Raw genomic sequence first — 7,303 nt, forward strand, 5'->3', positions numbered from 1 at the left:
CACATAGCCGGTGCTCATGACAGTTGTAGTAATGGTGGAGAGGACTTAGGAGCAGAACATAAAACCCTTTGGCAGTGGCAAAGCTGGGCTTTTTCACATCCAGCAAAAAGTGTCCTTTTTCAAAGGCTCTGTGCCTTCTTGGGGAACATTGGGAAGACTGAGCAATTTGTCCTTTCAGATGGTAATATGCTGCATCACCATCTTACCTATTTAATCATCTAAATTTCTTTATACTTTTATTTTAAAAAATGTAAATCCCTTAATTATGTCTTCTTGTGTCTTTCTATTATCATACCACTATTTCTCTGGATAACCTGAATCACTAAGGAAAAGGACTAACTGGATCAATATAAATACATTTCAAAAATCAAAATTTTCTTTAAAAAGACAGTCTGTGAAATTATCACTGGAATTATTAATTGAGTAAATACCAGTTATTACCTTGTTCAGTTGAAGAGCGACCAGGGCTGAGATTCAGGAGAAATGTGGCCTATCAATATCAATTTCATCTCTAAAAAAATATTTAATATATCTTTGACTCAATCATATCATTGGAAGGTAGAGATAATCAATATTTGTTAAATAGTTTTATAAAAAATAAGATGTTTTATGGGATCTTTTAAATGTTACATAAAAGTAAAACTTTTGTTATTAAAGATAGTTTTAGATTCAGAATAACTTAACAGATGTTTTGCTTTCTCATTTCAAGATACCAAATGTGTAACTAAAACTCCTTGGACAATTTTATAATAATTTCAGATATTGTTGTAAAGAAAGACATATCTGTGATAATGCACATAAACCAGTCCAGTAAAGGAAACTAAAGAAGGGTGGATATTATCCCACTAACTTTGGGTTTTCTCCCCTAACAAGCAACACATGCACAACAGAGCTTGTGACACTTCAGAATTCTCATTGAAATTCAGATTATAATAGTAAATAGTACCGAACAAACCACTGAAATCCATTCAGAGCACAGGAAAACAAATAAACAAAACACCAGGCTCCAGCATTGTCAAAACCGTACTGCTGAGTTAAGAAGTCAGGCAAGAAAATCAATTTTCTCTAACACATGAATTAAATGAATAAAAACTCAATATGAAGACAAAGGAAAAATAGCCCAGCATTACTCAGCCAACCTCAAAATGCTCATTTTAAAGTGAAGGAGGAACAATATCCATCTACATGTTTTTTTTTTATTTATTTATTCAATAGACATTTATTAAGCACCTATTACAGACTAGAAATAGTGTTAGGCATTTGAAATACATTGCAACCTCCAATTTGTGGCTTCTGTTTTACTGGAAGCGCAAACATATTAGCAAATACGATGTGACAAAGGTCTTGATAAAGGATAAGGTGCATAGGAAACAATTTTAAGAGTCACCTAATCCAGATTGAAGGCCTAGGGAAGAATTCTTGGAAGAGGTGACATCTGTGATAAGCGTGCAAGTTAAGAATGCATTAATCAGATGAAGTGATGTAGGAGCATCAAGCACACAAAGTAACAAGTATACAGATGGGCGGTGAGAACCTTGGCTGGCTTGTAATGCAAAAATGAAATAATTCAACATGGTTAAAGCATAGGATGGAAGCCAAGCAAGAAGTGAAGTTGGAGGTGACCATAGATCATTATGTGTACCTTTCTGACTATTATGAATGGAGAGTCAGACATTTAAGAATCTTTAGCAGGGAGTTGGTATTGTTAGGTAACGCACGGGTGGCCACCACAATTGATGTGAGGATTTTCTAGGTATTATTGCATGCAAATCTTATTTTAATAAGAATAATAGTAAATAGAGGAGTTGAAAGCTGTATATAGTACTTGCTGTGTTTTGGTTAGGAATAATATAAAGTTGGAAATCATGGTCTTCATGTATACTGTACTGCTAACACAAACCATGAGGTAATGGAAAATATCATACTTTGAATCACAAATTCCTTTTCCTAGACCATCTCACTGCCAGAAAAATTTGCAATTCCACTAGTAAAATGTGGAATGTAAAAAGAAGTATAACTGCTTTCTATCAACCCACAGAAGCAGTAAGATTAATATGACAGTTATACATCTCAGAACTGATGGGCAGCTTGTTTACTTAGATGTAGAATATTGATAACCTTACAACTGGATGGATGTTATTAAGTATACAAATATAACCTACTTCCCTTACCTATTAGGGGAAATATGGTAAAGCTTAAGTGTGCCCCTTTTGGAGCCAGTGATTTACAATAAGGATTTGTAAATGTTGCTTTGGAATCCTGAATAAGAATTTCTGACCATGTGTAACAAGATTTTTATAGTTAGAGCTAATTATTGAAACTGCATGGATACCTCAAATAATAGAAATTATATTTGAAGATTTTTAAGAGCTAGAGATAAACAACAAAAACAGTCTGTAAATTCACCTCAGCCTATGGAATTCCTGCAAGTATATATTTTCTTTCACATCAACACCTTTCCATGTGTTCATTGTGCCTGGCCCACCTGTCTTCGACTTGCTCTTTCTCCTACCTACTTAATCCTCCAGGAAGCTTTGTTTGTCTTCAGACATTGTCAGATGCTCTTTTCTTTGTATCAGCCTTCTTATGGGACCTATTTCTCCTCTGTCTCTAGAGAGTGAGCTGCTTACGAAGCTTGCACACTGTGAAGGAAAGAATATTTGAAAATATTTGTAAAACTGATTAAAACATATATCTCTTTATAACCAAGAATTGCTAGTAATATTCCTCCTTGCCGTGTTATTTGACAAACCACAACTTGTCAGTGTTGAAATTACATGAGGAGAGACTTACTCCATGTACTCTCACTACTGTTTTCATAGTGTTAAGGAATATTTTATGCTTTGAGAGAAAGATGTCACATCCAATAAATTATGGTTAACCAGAATATTTAAGGAAGAGTATTTTAGTTACAGGAATTCCTCATTCTTCTTCCATCCTCAAATGATTCACATGCTATTTTTATTTAAAACCTTATTACAAATGATGTAGAATTTTATCTGCCAACTTTCTGGTATCTTCTAGATAAGATACGAATGCTATCACTGTGGAGTGAAGCATTCCTTGTGTATTCACCATCTGGTAAATTTCCTGATCTGTACCTCAAATATTGGGCTAAATCCCACTGAACCTAAGATATACACCCAATCCTTCCTTGTAAGGAGGGCACTGTTGACTTTGCTGCCATTTTTTTTGTTCATGTTAACTTCAGCTTACATTATTCCCCACATCATTTTGAGTATTAATCTATAGTTTTTAAGCATACTTGTTGCTATGCTATATAGATTTGATGCTCAAAATAATAGAAACACAGCTTGCCTTCTTATAGAAGGAATTTAAAGATAGTGTGATAGTCATGTTTCAGAATCACTGACGCCAACCGCTTAAACAGATGGCTTGTTTTCATAGATCTTTGGATGTTAAGAGGTAAATTCCTCCTAAATTTGAGAACTATCTTTTCTTGGTCAGAAGAAGAGTATATCTAAGAAGATCTTTTGTGGATAAGAGAAATTGTTTCCCCTTTAGAAAGGACCATTTTTAAATCAATTACACACTGTTCCTCAGAACTTCCTGTCTAGAGTGTGCTGATGGTAGAGTACAGATCATTTGCATAGCTGTTACCTGAGATTTTCTGGTCTTCCCATGTGATACTGACTTCTGTGTTTGCAAGCATTTGGAGCAAGTTGAATACTTTTTCGTGGAAATGTAGTTTATTTACAATCATTAGCACCAGTGCTGCGATACCTCATGCCATCTTATAACTTTTGCATGCGTATTTTGCCTTATTCTGAATTCCAAACATTAGGATCCAGATTTTCCCATTGCACTACCATTTTACTGTTACTAGTTATTTAACTGAAAAATGGAGTAAATAAAGAAAAGAAAGTGTAGGCCAAATCAAACTAGACTATCTTGCAATCTTAAAGTCTTATAAAAATGCAAGTAGGGATTTTGAGAACAAATTAATTATGATTTGTTTTGTTTTGTTTGCAGATGACTGGTACCTTAAAGATGTTTCTAGATAGAGACATCCCTCACGCATCCCCAACCTGTTAGGAAGACTGCCCTAGTTAATTTAATATGTGGGAATTTGGGGAGCTTATCCATGGACAGATCAAATATCCTCTCCTATAGTGTTTCTTACATATACATATCCTAACTGATACAGTACCATATGTCAAAAGATAATAATACAAATTTAGAGCTCAGCATATATATAATTTAAGTAAGCAATCAAATTTAGTATTTTTTTAAGGAAAGGAGAATCATGCCTCTACCCAAAAACGAGTTCATCATGAAAAATGTGGGCTTTTTTACTTTACTCACATAAACAAATTTTATCATTCATAATAAAATATGCAGAAAATATATGATGAGAGCTGGCCCATTTTGAAAGAGCAATAAGTAACCTAACATTGTGCAGTAAAAAAAAAAAAAAATGAGGACAGTTCATCAGGAAGAGGTACTTTCAGCGGCATATTGTAGAAAAACCAAACTTGTTTTCTAAAGCTACTCCACATGTTACAGACTAATTTATTATTACATTATTATTTCCCTCTAAAATTTGAAATAGTGTGGTTGGAAAAGATTTTATACTTATCAGGAGTTCTAAATCCTTAAATTTTCAGTGCTTTGCATTTTCAATTCTTTATATACTAAAAGGAACAAAATGTTCCAAGCTCTCTCTTTATTTTTATTTCTGTTCAGAGATGCTGCAGAAGCTGTCACAAAGAGGATTATCTAAACCTGTGCTGAATTTAAAACATGTATATGGATAAAGAGATATATGATTCAAGAGGAAAGAACAATACCTCCTGTATGAAAGTGCTTTTATCACTATAACTGATTCCATGCAATCATTATTATGCAGATAAGTTGAAAGCAGCTAAATATTGCGAGCTTCTAGCACAACATAATTAAATAAACACATTGTCCTTTGTGTTTCCAGGAAAGTGGCTATAGAACTTGCAGCCTTTGGCAGTTCTCCAGGGCTGGTGGGCATCTGTGGCAGGGTATTTTTGTTCTCTGACAAATGAAAACTATAATTAACAAATGGTCTTAAACTCTGAAGTGTGAGGGGGAAAAAAAAGATATGTTTCAGTGTGTATTAGTTCACATTAGTTCTTTGTTAATTTTTGGTATGTTATCCCAACAATATTTTGTGAAATATCCAGCTGTATAATGAGGTGCATGTTTGCAGTTGTCACACCATATCTTGGGATACAGCAAGAACACAATACAAGGATGTCCAGATCAAAGTCATTTACTTCACAAAGTAAAGTAAATAAGAAGAGATGACTGTGGGGCTGTGAGGGAAGTAGAAGGCAGGCTATAAAGTTGGGAAAATTTTGTAGGGAAAGAACAGAGCAAATACTAGAAAGGAACCAACAATATGACCAAAAAAGTTTATCAGTCCTCAGATAAGAGTAGAGAGAGAACATTTTAAAAATGACTAAAAAGGGGATCCCTGGGTGGCTCAGCAGTTTGGCGCCTGTCTTCGGCCCAGGGCTTGATCCTGGAGACCCGTGATGGAGTCCCGTGTAGGGCTCCCTGCATGGAGCCTGCTTCTCCCTCTCTGCCTGTGTCTCTGTCTCTCTCTCTCTGTCTCTCATGAATAAATAAATAAATAAATCTTTTAAAAAAATGACTAAAAACCCACATGAATACAAGGTTGTTTCTCCATGATTTATCTGAGGACTGCAACATGCATAAGAATAGCCTTGAGGGATCCCTGGGTGGCTCAGCAGTTGGGTGTCTGCTTTCAGCCCAGGGAGTGGTCCTGGAATCCCGAGATTGAGTCCCACATCAGGCTCCCTAAGGGAGCCTGCTTCTCCCTCTACTTGTGTCTCTGCCTCTTTCTCTCTCTGTGTCACTCATGAATAAATAAATAAAACTAAAAAAAAAAAAAAAAAAAAAAAAGGAATAGCCCTGAATATGTAGGAATGGTAAATCCTCTACCCACTCTTCAGTCTTCTACAAGTGTGGCCATTTGGCCATTATTTGAAACAGCGTTCCTCAATCTCCGTGGTACTGACTTTTGATGCCAAATGATTCTTTGTTGTGAGGGGCTACCCTGTTCATTGTAGGATATTCAATAGCATTTATGGGGTCTACCCAGTAGATGCCAATAGCACGTCCCCTAGTTATGACAACAACAACAACAACAAAACATCTGCAGAGATTGAGAAATGTTTCTGGAGGACAGCTGCACTTCCAGTTGAGAACTGCTGATTTAGAGTTTCCATCTCAAATGCTATTACATTTTCTAGGACAGAAAGGCTTAAGGGATTGTATTCAGCATTTTTGGTTTTAGCATCAAATCATGCTTCTTCATAGACTAGTCTTGAGCCTGCATTCAACTTCATGAGACTCAGATCCCAACTTGTGCTTCATTTTTTTTTAAAGTGAACTTCTCCAGCATTCCTCATGCCCATGTCTCTATATTGTTAACTTGAAAACAACCCCATCACTCTAGTAAACAGATCACTCCCTTACTCTTATGAAGGTCTGTTCTTTATTTCCAGAAATATAGTAGCTCTTTTCTCCCCTTGTACTCCACTACAATAACTGCATTAAAATGTTCATGATGATTTTTGCTGGTAAAGCTGGCTTGTTCACCTAGGATCCAAAGTAGGACATATATTCCACAGACATGGCTATGAGTAGAGTTTTATGCTTTCTTCAATGAGGAAAACAGATTTATTGTCAAGTACCATGTAAAGAATGAGAACATCCACACCACCCTGGCCAAAGCAAAGGCATAAGGCATTAAAGGCAGAGATTGCATTAGAATGCCAATGCTCCCTTTTGGAACCAGAAATAAAATTATTGAGCAAATTTACTGAGACACATATATTGAGAGTAGTTTGTCATACAATTTTCTTTTGGTAACTTTTTGTTAGAAAGACTAGAGGAGAACTAGAACTTATTCCTTCTGCCCTTCTACACTTGCTGGTCAAAGGGATTTTCAGAGCACTTGTTATCTAACTTGAATGAGAATGGGTACAAGAGAAAGTTTGTTTTACATATGGAGGATTCATAGCTGTGTACTTGTGTAAAACATTCAGTAGGCTTCAAAACAACCATTGATATCATATTATTTCCCCTGTATGTTTTGTTCCTACTCTCCTCTCTGTTTTGCTCTCCATTGATGATCAAACTTTGTACTTAATTAAGAAGCCAGAAATAATCTGAAATAAAAGTCATGTACTTTTTTACCTTCCCATCACAAAACTCTGAACTTACCTGCATCTGGAACCCGCGACACTGTCTGATTTACCCACTGTTACTTTGGATGAAGTAT

This window comes from Canis lupus, chromosome 8 (genome assembly GCF_011100685.1).
Source record: "Canis lupus familiaris isolate Mischka breed German Shepherd chromosome 8, alternate assembly UU_Cfam_GSD_1.0, whole genome shotgun sequence".
Taxonomy (NCBI): Eukaryota; Metazoa; Chordata; class Mammalia; order Carnivora; family Canidae; genus Canis; species Canis lupus.